This window comes from Lygodium microphyllum, chromosome 8 (genome assembly GCF_053477565.2).
Source record: "Lygodium microphyllum isolate KBCC chromosome 8, Lygodium_microphyllum_v1.1.10, whole genome shotgun sequence".
In the NCBI taxonomy this organism is placed as follows: Eukaryota; Viridiplantae; Streptophyta; class Polypodiopsida; order Schizaeales; family Lygodiaceae; genus Lygodium; species Lygodium microphyllum.
Window position 1 is genome coordinate 5550904 of NC_141142.1, and position 14292 is coordinate 5565195.

The window sequence follows — 14292 nt, forward strand, 5'->3', positions numbered from 1 at the left end:
ATTTGATAGGAATATGCAATATTTGTAATAAGTATACAATATAATATACAAATAATTTGAATTTTAATATCAATAATTACATCTAATTTTAAGGATATGTTTTATATATCACAATGCAACTTCTGATGTGTATACAAATTTGTGGCGTATTTATAGTCTTTGTATTCTTTCTATATCCAAATTCTCAAAACTATTGCTACTATCCCTTGCCTCATCACTCAACTATACATAATCCAAATGTATAGTATTCAGATGGAGATTCAGTCCTTTTGACTTCTCTAAAAAATAGGCGAGGTAGCAAAGGTGCATACATAGGTGCTATTGAGACATTAATATGTATTGCATAGTTGATTAGGTTCTCAAATATCTTTGCTCTGAACAAAAGAATGCCATCATTTGTGTAATTTTCCAAATGATCACCATGTATAAAATTGTACAAAATGAGGCTAACTATAAAGGCCTTAACACTATGCTAAGCTAATTTAAGAAAAATTAAACTTACATCACTAGTTTGGATCCCAAGCATATGCTCTAGGAGAAGTTTGGCATTGTAGCAAACTCCCATTTGCGACTATGGTCGTCACCCTATTCTGACAATCTACAATTGACTATAGGTATTTTTGTTAAGAATCGCGTGGTGGGGGGACTTGCTTGAGAGCTGTTGTGCCAAACACACACTGTATACACAAGAAGAACCTCACTCAAGAACACAAGAAGAGAGATGGAGGCCAAAACGTTTTCTTGCCGATTTCTTCTTCTTATTCCACACATTATTCAATGTACACAAAGTATAGATAAGATACAACATAAAGGAAAGTGGCCTACTAAGTCAAACAGTGCATAACAAACTACACTAATCGACCGACGCTATATCTTTGTTAGTTGTAGATAGATGTAACAAACTAAATATAGTAAGTAATAAGTTAGTGGCCATGTGAGTATCATAATGACCACCAATGTGCTAAGTGTAGACGTGCGGACACATCTAGCTACTAGGTGATCCATCATCAATGTCCGCACGTGTTAAGCTTGCCATCTCAACACTCCCTCTCAAGCTTAATTCTATCTCTGTAACTCTAAGTAAGCTTTGAAACTTTCGAAGCTTCTTTGCACCCAATGCCTTTGTAAAAATGTCAGCTATCTGATCTTATGTGTATATACCAAGTCAATCTCTCCTACAAGTACCTTCTCTCCTACAAGCACCTCAATGTGTTTTGTCCTAGCATGGATCACTGGATTCCTAGCTAGATGGATGCTACTCATGTTGTCACAATGAATGACAATTGGACCATCTCCCTGCACATCCAAATCACCTAATAACTTTCTTTTCAGCCATCAAGGCCCATGTAACTTCTGCAATATGCCTATTTTTTCTTTCTACAACCCCATTTTGGTGTGGAGTATACCTACAAGTAAATTGCCTCTTTATCCCATGAGTCCTCAAGAAGCCACTAAACTCATTAGAGAAGTACTCTCCCCCTCCATCTGATCTCAAGCACTTAACTTTCAAGCCTGTTTATGTTTCAACAACTGCCTTGAAATATTTGAAGTGCTCAAATATATCACTCTTTTCCTTCATGAAATATACCTATAGCTTCCTTGAACAATCATCAATAAATGTGACAAAGTATTTGTTATCACCAAGAGATACATATGTGTAAGCCTCCAAACATCTGTATTATGCACTACATCAAGTATATTTATGCTCACTTCTTTGTCATGTGAAAAGCGTTATCTCACTTGCTTGCCAAAATTGCATGCTTCACACACTTTATGAAATTTTGCAACTCTAAAAGAAGGCAATCCTATAACCAATCCTTTGGAGGACTGCATTAATTTCATCCTTTGCACATTTTCATTTCCAATACGTTTATGCCATATCTCAATGTCTGCAACCACTCCTTTTTCTTTAGCATACATAGCAACATCCATTGTAGGAATTCCAGCATCTAAAGTGAACAAGCAGCCAACTCTACTTTCTTTTGTGACCAACCTGCACTTATAATTAAAGTCTTCTACAAAAGAACCTTTTGCATTGAATCAAACCTGCAACCCTTGCTCTACCATTTGGCCAACAGACTCTAGATTCTTTGTGATTGATGGCACATGTAATACATTTGTCAGTAGACTCTTTTTCTAGCCATCATGCAAGGACAAGGGAACCTTTCCAATGTGTGAAATTGGGGTGGTATGAATCATCACCCGTTTGCACATAACTTGGATTTTGGAAGTCCTGCATCTCTCCAAACCATTCAACATGACTAGTCATATGATTAGATACACTTGAATTGATATACCATACATCATCACGTGTCCCCTTTCTTGTAACTGCATTCATCATATGTTGCATAACAAACAAATGCGTATTTTTATCTTCATTCTATCGTGAAGACGATGCATAGTTTCCTTGGTGTAATTTACCACTACGAATATCATCCTTCTTAGCATAAAAATGGGTTGCAAAAAGACCTATTTTGCCACAATAATGGCAAACAATAGCAGAATTTCCAATCATTTTTTTCATGCCTTTATTTCATCTGCACAGTCGGAGGGATACTCAACTCTGGCTCCTTTTCTTCACTTGAAACAAACTCATAAAGACCCTTTCCAATAAGAAAATTCGTCACATGGAACTTCCATGAAGGGTATTTGTTCTTGTCGAGGTTCTCAATAATGGGATTTCCACTATTCTCCACCATTATCACAAAAAATGATATAACACAACAAGTGCACATCAATACACGAAGCAAACTTTTTCATTGATTACTCAATAGTACGCGTACTCTGTAACTTGTTTGCAGATAAACCTTATATTTGCTTCCTGGCAAACACCTTAAAAATTATAGATTCAAAATCTCTAACATGTGCATCCACTTTCAGTCAATACAATTGAAATCACAGTATACCGTGAAACTACTGTCCGCAACCTTGAGGCTCTAAAACGGGGATTGAAACAGCCTCAAATGCCCAAAAAAACTGTGAGCAAGCCTTGATGGGCTTGTCTGTAGAATATACAATGCTCTACTTGCACACCAGATCTCATAGCAATCTGAGATTTTCACTCTACCCTACTTCCAGTGCCTCCACAGGCACTATCCAAGAGAAAGAGTGGAAGAATGGGAGAGCTTCTTACCTATTGCTTGCTTGCTCAAACCTTGCTTCTTTTCCTTCACTTCAACCTTCAAAATCAGCCTCTCTCAGTGGCGCCGTTCTGATACCATGTCAAGAATCGCGTGGTGGAGAACTTGCTTGAGCTATTGCGCCAAACACACACTGTATACACAAAAGGAAGCTCACTCAAGAACATAAGAAGAGAGATGGAGGCCAAAACGTTTTCTTGCTGATTTCTTTTTCTTTTTCCACACACTATTCAATGTACATAAAGTATAGATAAGATACAACACAAAGGAAAGTGGCCTACTAAGTTAAACATTGCATAACAGACTACACTAATCGACTGGCGCTATATATTTGCCAACTGTAGGTAGGTGTAACAAACTAAATATAGTAAGTGATAAGTCAGTGGCCATGTGAGTATGATAATGACCACAAATGTGCTAAGTGTAGATGTGCAGATGCATCTAGCCAAGCGGTCCATCATCAATGTTTGCACATGTTGAGCTTGCCATCTCAACAATATTCTCTAGCATATTGTTATCTTAAGTGATGATCTTAATGCCTTTAATGAGTTTCTCAACTGATTTGTTCTGATAAAGAAAGAGAATGTTAGTACCTCTCTCTCTTTATTTCCCACTTCCTCTCATGGGCTTAAGGAACTTGCTTCTTTACATGATCATGATATCCATATGTCGAGTTGGCCAAAAAGTTTTTCAGGTTAAATATGCATGTACCTACATGCCCATGTATTTACTCACACACCATGACTGTATACTTGTACACTATAGGTGGTAGGCACCCATCACTGTCACTTTATTCTAATTCTTCCAATGGCCATTGAATAAGGGAAGGCTAGTTACACATTGTGACTATTGGAGTTCCTACATAGTGTCTCTCTCCCTCTTACTCTCTTACTCTATCCAATATAGCTCTTGCTTTGCTTTTATTCTATAAATGACAATAAACAAGTTTCATAGTTTTACTTTATATTGTTGATTGCAGTGTTCTCATCAAGATGATAGACACTGCTAGGATGGGTGACCTCTTGGGAAGATTTTCCTACAAGCTAATGGGAGATTCTCACATGCAACCAATGATGCAACGAGGCCTTCATACCCCGTTTCCAATCAATGCTTCAGCCCAAGGCTTTATGATAGCCATTATTTCTTCCTCTTGAGGTATGCATTGAGTCTTTCCTTCTTTCGGCATACTCTAGCTTATTCTTGCCTTGTTGAGAAGCTTCTCAAGGCTTAGTTGAGCCTTGTTGATTGCTCATTGGGTTGAGAAGCAATTGTTCAATCCTTTTTGAGTGGATATAGAGCTTGCTATAGAAGTTGTGAATAACTATGAAAACTTGATACGATTGTCATATTTTAGCCATAACTTTTGCATATGGTATTGAATTTAGGTGTTCTATAGCTTTTAAAACAGAGTGCAATAAGAGCTATAGATCTAGGTACTCATAGATTTGATTCAATGGATTTTTCCATTCTATATTTCACATAGAACATAAGAATTTTAGTTTGGATAGCAAACATTAAATTCTATAATGCATGTTTGATGCTTTGGGGATGCTATTTTGGTGCTCATATCATATGGTTATGCATTTGAGATGAAATTTGGATTTTTAGATTTGATTAGCTTAGTTTTGTAGGGATTTATTGCTGTAGTAAGAGTTTGGATAACAAGCATATAATAGTAATCTTCATATTTGAACATCTATTATATCTAAATGGTATTTCGGGTATGCTACATGTCTATGGTGATGTCTATCATTGATGTATGAGCATGCATATGATTATGAAATGATTTGGTGCTTAGATTTGAGATATATTTAATTCTTTTGGACATTGGTCAGTTGCTTTGAGCTTTTATGATTACTTATGAGTATTGAAGCTTCATTTGATACTTATGCTCCCAAATGTATTTGTGATACGCTTGGGCTTCTCAGATACTTTGATATATATGTCTTGAGCTTTGCTTGCTCACTTTGTATTCTGGATTTTCTTCAAGTAGGAGATATTTTGTACTTACTTGGTAGAGCTTAATTCTTTAAGATAGTGGGACTCTTAGTTAATGTATATGCTTTCTTGTATGCTATTGGATGTAGTTACCTCCACTTATGGGGGGCTGATTTGATTTTGTATGCTTTGGATATCGACACTTACCTCTATCAATAATTTTTCAATGATGTATATGCTTATGGGATATATGGTTTATTGACACTTTGAGTTTATGATAGTCTTTGGTACTAGTGGTCTATCCTTAGTCATGGCTAGTTGCATTCTCTTTGTATCGTGGTTGCTACTTTGATATCCCTAATAGTGGGAGCTTGCTTTCTTGGCTATTTACCTATAGTTGGATCGGTATATCTTTATTTTCATATTTCAACATTGTTGTAATTGTAGTTTTTAGTTTTATTTTAGAGAGCATATATTGTACTTTGGTAGTCTATTGCTTGTAGCTGGCGGATAGATCTACACTTTGGTATTCCCTTCTGTTTTGCTCTTTTTTTGGCTAAGTTTTGGGGGGATGATTTACAATCATTTACATCAACCCATTCTCTTGGGTTTTACATTGGTATACTATCATTATGGTCAGTTATTTGAATGATAGTGTTATTTTTAATATTGAAAAGGTTGATGGCACAAACTTCACCTGTTGAAAGATGTAGATATGGCAACTGATAGTTCAAAAGAAGTATATTAGACCTTTGAAAACCAAGAGTGTCAAGCCCAAAGAAATTGATCACATTACTTGGGATGGTTTGGATGAGCAATGTAAATCCACTATTATATTATCATTGCTAAAACATGTTTATTTCAATGTTGTGACACTTGAGGATAATGCTTGGTAGTTATGGGAGAAGATATTGCTTCATAGATATATTGGTTAAAATAGCTCGTGGATCTTTACATGAAGGAAGGGACAAGTGTGTTAATGAATTTGAATGAGTTTCATTTAATTTTTAGCCATTTGACTTCATAGGGCATTGATTTTAAGGATCTTTCTCCCTTGTCCTTGCTTGTGACACTTCTTGAGTCATGGGACACTTTTTGTATTGCCATGTGTGCTAATATACCTAGTATAATATGAAATTCCAAGATGTTGAGGGGGCCTTACTCACAAAGGAGATAAATAGAAAGAATGTGGATGTAGTTTGTAATTCTCATGCATTGACTATTAGGAGCAGACATGATAGTAAGAGTGATAATGACTGCCGTGATAGAGACTCATAGAGGTCTCAATCTCATGGGCAGTCTCGTAGTAAGTCCCATGGTTGTAAGGCCTCTCTTATATGTCATTATTGTGCGAAACAATGTCATATTAGGCCATAGTGCCATAAGATATGCAATGATAAGTGCAAGGAGAAAGGCAAGGACAAAGTGCAGGATAAGCATGATAATCATAGTATTGCTCCTACTAAGTTGAGTATAAATGCCTTGGAGCCTAAGTCTGATGATGATTACATCTTAGCAATTTCTTTTCTTGATGCTAGTCAATTATAGTTGATACCTTCTATGCTTTGTCTTAGTGTTAGCTGCTTGATTCAGGGGCTTCTTTTCATGTTGTCTTCTTGCATAAGGATTGGTTTCATTCCTATTGTAGCATGACAGGTTCAATGAGACTAGAAAATGACTTGGCATTAGATATTATTAGCATTGGTAATATTAGACTACAGTTTGATTTAGGCAACACTTTTGTTTTGTATGATGTATGCCATGTTTCCAAAAGCCTACTCTCTACTAGATAGTTGGATGATACAAGGTATAATGTATCTTTTGGTGATTCCACATCCAAGATTGCAAGTGGGAATCTTGTCTTTGCTCAAGGTGCCAAGGCTAGCACCCTCTATTCTTGCTTGTATTTGGGTCTATTGACCATGTATTAGTTGTGGCTAATATACCACATGTATCTTTATGGCATTGTCGCCTTGGACACATGTCCTTAAAAGAAATAACAATGCTTTCTCATTTGTAGTATCTTCCACCCCTTGACTACAAATGTTTTTATTAATGTGATCATTGTCTTTATGGCAAACAGATACACAATTCTCATAAGAAATTTGACATTATGTGCATGGAACACCATATTAGAGAATTTAGAAAATTTCCAAGTCCCAATTTCAAATAAGTGATAAATATTTAACCACGTGGCTAAATCTTGATCCATATTTGAAAGTGGGATTTGGAAAGGTAGCTTATATAGCATACAGGGTAGACTCCACCTTGAAGTAAGACAATAATATTTGACCATGTGGTCAAATAATAAAGGTATTGGGGGTTCCCAAAGTTCATGGAAATTCCCAAATTCCCTAATATAGTGTTATAGGTGAGCCTTTGGCTTTTACTCATTTTGATGTATGCAATCTCATGCCTTGTCAATCACTAGATGGCTCAAAGTACTTTATGACTTTCATTGATGATTATACGCATAAATTATAGGCATATCCCATAAAGAAAAAATCGAATGTATTAGCTACCTTTCAATGTTGGCTCACCCTTATTGAGAACCAGCTTGGGTATAGGCGGCAACGGCCAAGATCCCATTCGCATCCACCACAATGGATATTGTGATGTATGCCATGATAGCCGCTCATCCAAACATATCATTTGCAGTGCAAGTTGTGGCACACTATATGGCTATACTTTACTAAAAACTTTGGATCACCATAAAGAGTATCATGAGGTACCTAAAAGGAATTGTAGATATTTGCATTTGCTATGGTGGTCAAGATACCACAGTCATGGGTTACATTGACTCTGACTATGCATGATATGCAGATAGTAGGAAGTCCATCTTTGGGTATGTCTTCACTTTTTATGAAGGTGATGTTTCTTAGATGTTCAAGGTGCAAAAAATGCATAGCCTTATCTACTATTGAGGTTGAGTATATTGCAACCATTGTGGCTTGAAAGGAGGCCCTATGATTAGGCCATTTGATAATAGGCCTTATTATTACTATTACTCTTACATTGCATTCAAATTCTATGAGTGCTATTCAACTGGCCAAGAATCCAATCTTCCATACAAAAACAAAGCACATTGAGGTGTGCAATCACTTTATCAAGGAGGTGGTAGAGGACAAGTTTGCTAAGCTTGCATATCTACTCACTAAAAGCCTCTGAACAAAATATTTTATCTTCGTTAGGAAGGTGATGGACATAGAATGAGACGATGTCTATTTATTATCCTGTTGTACTTCATGTATATTTGTACTTTATCATTTTTTATTATCCTCTCCTCACTAGTGGTACATTTTCCTTTAAGTGGGAGGTTGTTGGGGATAAAGGTGCTTATGCCTACGTTCCCTTGTACTTCACACACCTGTTCGCACACCTGTACACTGTAGGTGTGGTAGGTGCCCATCACTGTCCCTATATTTCTTATTCTTTCAGTGACTATTGAATAAAGAAAGGCTCTCACACATTGTGACTATTGGAGTTCCCACATACTCTCTCTCTCTCTCTCTCTCTCTCTCTCTCTCTCTCTCTCTCTCTCTCTCTCTCTCTCTCTCTCTCTCTCTCTCTCTCTCTCTCTCTCTCTCTTCGTCTCACAATATCGAATACTATTAAGCTCCAATGAGATATACTAAGGCAAGGAGGAAAACAAAATTAAAAATAATATATTTGAGATACTTTAGAAAAAATATACAAAATAGCTCCTTACATTTCATGATATGCCGTCACAATGTACTATACAAGATCTAAGTTGGAATCTCGATACCTTGGGTATACATCCACAAGTGATATCTTCTCCTAAATCAAAATCATAGATATTAAGGAGTCCAGGACAAAAACATTGTCTTTTTGATCAAATAATAGATTTACAAGAATTAAGTTGCAAAATAAAATAAACAATAAGTTTCAAGGCATTTGATACCAAGAAAAGCATGCAAAAATTTCCAACTATTATGACTTAATAAATATACTTTAAGATGGCATTCATGACACGATCATTGACCTCCTTATGGAGGTCTACAAGCACCAAAATGCCATCCTCTCCAAACTCAATTGCACTCTACTAGTGTAGCCTTCATAGAGGCATAGAGGCAATAGGGCATCAAAAGATGGAACAAGTATATTGAGCACCTCGCGATTTTGCTTGTGCAAACTAATGTGCCCCTCATGAACTCATTGATCACATTGCTAGTATTGGTCCCCCTAGCCTCTCTCTCAAACATCTCCCTTTCTTCTTAGCTTGTCATCCTCTAAGTATTTAGCCTTATTTGTTGGAAGTGTAAGGGTTCTCTTGTGACATTGGTCACCTTCATCTTCCTACTCCTTCTGAAGGGAGGGATTTCTAACATTTTGTTTATTTTTTTAAATGAAAATTTCCATCAAAGCTCAACAATTTGTCATATTAGAATCTCAAAAGGCGAAGGGATGTGAAGTCCTTTAGCATTACCATAACTTTGTGCACAAGCTTTAAAAATATAAGAGTCTTGGAAGAACTTAACCCTAAAGTCTTCTGTAGCTTCATGCGTGCAATCTAGCATTGAGAAATGCCATTGATGGTCCAGATTCTTTTGTATATATATTTGACAATCCTTATTAATGGGATCTTAGAGATGGAAGGCTCATGGTTATCCATGATTCTCTTGAGTCCCTTGTGGATAAACCGATGCTATTGATATATCTTTTATCAAGATTTGGCCTACAATGCTAGCATGCTCTTTCCAGAGTTGTTGGCCATTTGCTATTGCATACTCTCCTCAGTGGAGGATCCATGCCACCCAATGTGAGGGTCCTATGATGATACCATTCTGATGGTTTACTTTGCCCTAGCCATTTGTACGAGAAAGTAAAAATACAATGTTAGAACTCCATAAGATGAGAATGGAAAAAAGATAAAAGAGACCAAAGCTGGACTATGTGCTAAGGGGGAAGGAGAGATTCAAAATGAGGGGAGGCCATCGAGATTTTAGACCCCCCTTCCCTCACATTGTGTGGCACACCCCCTAGATCCAAACAACATGAGGGGGCTTCTCAATATTTCAAACCCCCTCACTTCCCCCCCTCTCCCGTAAGGGCTTTGTAGCTATACCATGCCGTTGCTACCGAATGCACCTATATAGGGAGTAGTAGTGACTCAAAGCCCTGCCTTGTTTCCACACTACGTGTGATTCCCTATACCCAGTGGTGAACCCTCTTATGTGCGGCGTCACGAGGGTGTAGTCCTGGGATGTGTCTATGTTGTCCCGCTTTTTGGATTGAATAATACAAGAGTATACCTTGAGCTCATATATCGTGTTACCTTTCTGTGCCGTGTTGAGTGTGTAACGAGTGCAGGTTCATCACACTTAGTATCAGAGCAACTCTTGCTCAGAGTGAAGGAGTGCTCATGACCGGAAGTAGGAGAGAAGATCCAGTGCCCCTAAGAGAATGAAGTCATAATGACCCACAGCACGACGTCCCACATCGTGTTGCCCCACGTCACATCGATCCCCATCATGTCGATCCACGTCACGTCGACCTGGCACGTTGGCCCTCGGTGTGATGTCCCAAACCCAACACCCCACCGTCTGAAGACATGACGCTGCTTTCCCACGCCATGACCACTTCCACCACAGGCGAGACGTGACTTCCCCGCACCGACCTCATCGCGGCTTCCCCACGCCGATATCACCACCAACCACATGGAGGAGGAAAGAGAGAATGTCACACTCCCAACAATGGAGGAGAGGAAGAAGAGTAGAGGGCAAGAATGGAGAGTGGCCCAAGAGGAGAAGGTGGCCGGACTGGAAAGGTAGTTAGATGGCATGTCAGGCATGCTGGAGTCAATATGGAGGAACATGCAGATGAAGGAAGAGGAAGAGGAAAGGAAGAAAAAACTAGAAGTGGGGCAGGGCTATAGAGAATGGGTGATACAACAACAAGAGGAGGATAAAAGATAGAATGGGTAGAGAGGAGACATCTAGGAGGGCGCAAGATACAAGAAAAGAGAAGGAGAAGCTAATAGAAGTAGGAAGCAAGAAGAAAGACAAGAAGAAGGAGAAGCTAATAGAAGTAGGAAGCAAGAAGAAAGACAAGAAGAAGGAGAAGAAGCACCGCTGTAGAGAAAAGATGATAATGATAGTACAGAAGATGACTATGGAAAATTCAAGTTGCCCCAACCAGCCAAATACAAAGAGGAGAGAGACAGGCTGGTCCTAAAGAAATGGATCACAGAGGTGGATAGGTGCTTGAAGTATTCACGAATAACTGAAGATAGGAAGGCTGAAGTGGCAGCCATTTACTTGGAGGAGGACACTGCCAGTTGGTACCTGCTGGAGCAAGAGCAGAGCCACACCATCTTTTCATGGAAAGAACTCCAGGAAGAATTGAAGGACTACTTCATTCCAAAGATGGAAAAATTCAAAGTGAGAAATGAATGGAGGAACCTCGAAAAAACACAAGGGAAGATGAAAGAGTATGTCAACAAATATAGATAGATTATGATGCAGCTACCAAACATGGATACAGACACCAAATTACATGGAATTTTGTTTGGGATGCAAGAATGGGCTAGAAGAGATGTTGGAGAGATAGGAGCCAACAAGCTTAGCAGAAGCCATGAGAATGGCCGAAAGACTAGTGGACCTGGAAGGCAGAAGAATGGACCAGGGGAACCAAAGCAGGTTCAACAACAACTTCAACAACAACTCATGGAACCAAAGGCCTAATGCCCCTAGAGGGTCACTCACAGATACAAGGAGCCAAAACACCACCACCACAATGGCCGTGTCACAAACCGCATTGGTACTAAGAGGAGTAGCAGGAAGATGGGGAAACAACCATTACAGGCCAACCCCTACCACATCGTATGGACCTGCAAGATCATCATGGTGGAGACCCCCATGCCCTTCCATTGGGATCAGATGCTTCAGATGCGGGCGCCCACACTACCAAAATAGATACCCGGTAGAAGATACAGTGTCATCAAGCGGGTCGAGGGTGAATGCGACTAGCGCATATGGAGGAGAAGAACCACAACCACCGCGTATCCAAGAAATCCCAAGCAAAAGTGAGGAAAGCATGGACCACCCAAGGGTAGGGACAGTCAAGGCCTGACCCCAATGCATGGCGGCCAGAGTAGCAGCAGTCCACCACCTATACATCAAAGGCCGAGTGAGTGAAGGAGACCAACCCATCATGGTGGACACAGGGGCCATGCACAACTTCATGACACCAGAGTGCGCAGAAAAACATGGATTGAAATTATCTAAGGCCCCATAAGGATTAACAGTAATATTCGCCCAAGGAGAAGCCAAGGAGGTGAAACAAGTCTTTGCAGTCCAAGTAGAAGCTGACAAGTGGAAAGAAAAACTCAACTTCTTAGTAATCCCCATGGATGATTTTGAAGTGTTACTGGGCTTGGAATTCTATGACAAATATGCCATTGCGATGTTCAGGAAAGGTGTAAATGAAATGATGCTAGATATGCTAGGAGAAGGCGTCAGAGTACCCTGGGAAAGAATGCAACTGCCTAGCAGAACCCCAATCAAGGTGCAAATAAAGGAGAATAAGCCAGGAGTGTCATGTCAAACAGTGAAGCCAAATGCAACCCAACCAAGAGGCCAGTCCCAAACTGCATCGGTCCAAGGGACCGTTATCAGGCCACGTATCATGACATGTAGTGCCAACTAGGTAGAAAAATCAGTCAAACAAGGATATATGGTCTACTTATGTATGATCCGACCAATTGAAGAAGAAGATGGAAAAAAGCCCAAACACCAAAGCAGGAACACAGAAGTGGCAGAGATACTTGAAGAATTCAAAGATCTAATGCCAACAGAGCTACCTAAGAGCCTACCACCCAGACAAGATGTGGATCATAAGATTGAATTGATTCCAGGGTCTGCCCCACCGGCCCGAGCTCCCTACCACATGAACCTCACTGAGCTCATGGAATCGAAGAAGCAACTACAGAACTAGAAGAACAAGGGTTCATTTGCCCTAGTAAATCCCCTTTGGTGCCCCAATGTTACTTTTCAAGAAGAAGGATGGGGGACTTAGACTCTGTGTAGATTATAGGGCCCTTAACAAAATCACCATAAAAAACAAATACCCAATGCCCCTAGTGGAAGACCTCTTAGTTGATTGCACGGGGCCAATCACTTTAGCTGTATTGATCTTAGATCAGGGTACCATCAGATCCGCATAGCAGAAGAAGATATCCCAAAAACAACCTTTTGCACCCGCTATGGTAGTTTTGAGTGGTTAGTATTAGGATTTGGCCTAAGCAATGGGCTAGGCACATTTTGCAGCCGCATGGATGGAGTCTTCAGACCTGAGATAGATATATTTGTCATTATCTACATCGATGACCTCCTAGTCTATAGCAAAACCTTAGAGGAACACAAGCAACACTTACACCAAGTTTTCGAGAAACTGCGGTAGCATTAGTTATATGCCAAGCCTGAAAAATGTGAATTTGCAGTGAAAGAGTTGGAGTTCTTAGTCTTTATTGTAGGAGCAGCTGGAATTAAAGTGGATCCTAAGAAAGTGGAAGCTGTCCAAACATGGCCTGTACTGAAAACTGTAAGAGAGGTGCGGGAAATCCTCGACTTCATAGTATTTTGCCAAAGGTTCATCAAAGATTATAGCCTCATCACAGTCCCCCCTCTCCCACCTCACCAAAGAAGATTACTCTTTTACATGGGGGAACACGCAACATGAAGCTTTTGAGAAAATGAAGAAATGCATGAGCCAAACTCCCGTCTTAAGGGTGCCGAATTTCACCAAGCCCTTTGAAATTTCTACAGATGCCTTCGACTACGGCATAGGAGGTGTATTGGTGCAGGAAGGTCACCCCATTGCTTATGAGTCCAAGAAATTTACTGATGTTGAAACAAGGTGGAGTACACATGAGAAGGAAATGTTGGCAATCATCCACCATTGCCTTAGGAAATGGAAGCACTATGTTCAAGACAAGCACATAATAGTCTTCACCGATAATATCTCCCTCAAATACTTCCAATCACAACCCAAGTTATCAACAAAGCAAGCTTGCTGGCTAGACTTCCTAGCAGAATTTGACCTGGAGATTAAACACAAGCCCGGCTCCACTAACAAAATAGCAAATGCCTTGAGCCAGAAAGCTGACCTGAAAGCTGTCACTGTGGTCAACAGCAACTTCATAGAACTAGTCAAGGAGGCCCTAGAGCAAGACCAAGAGATGCACAACATAATC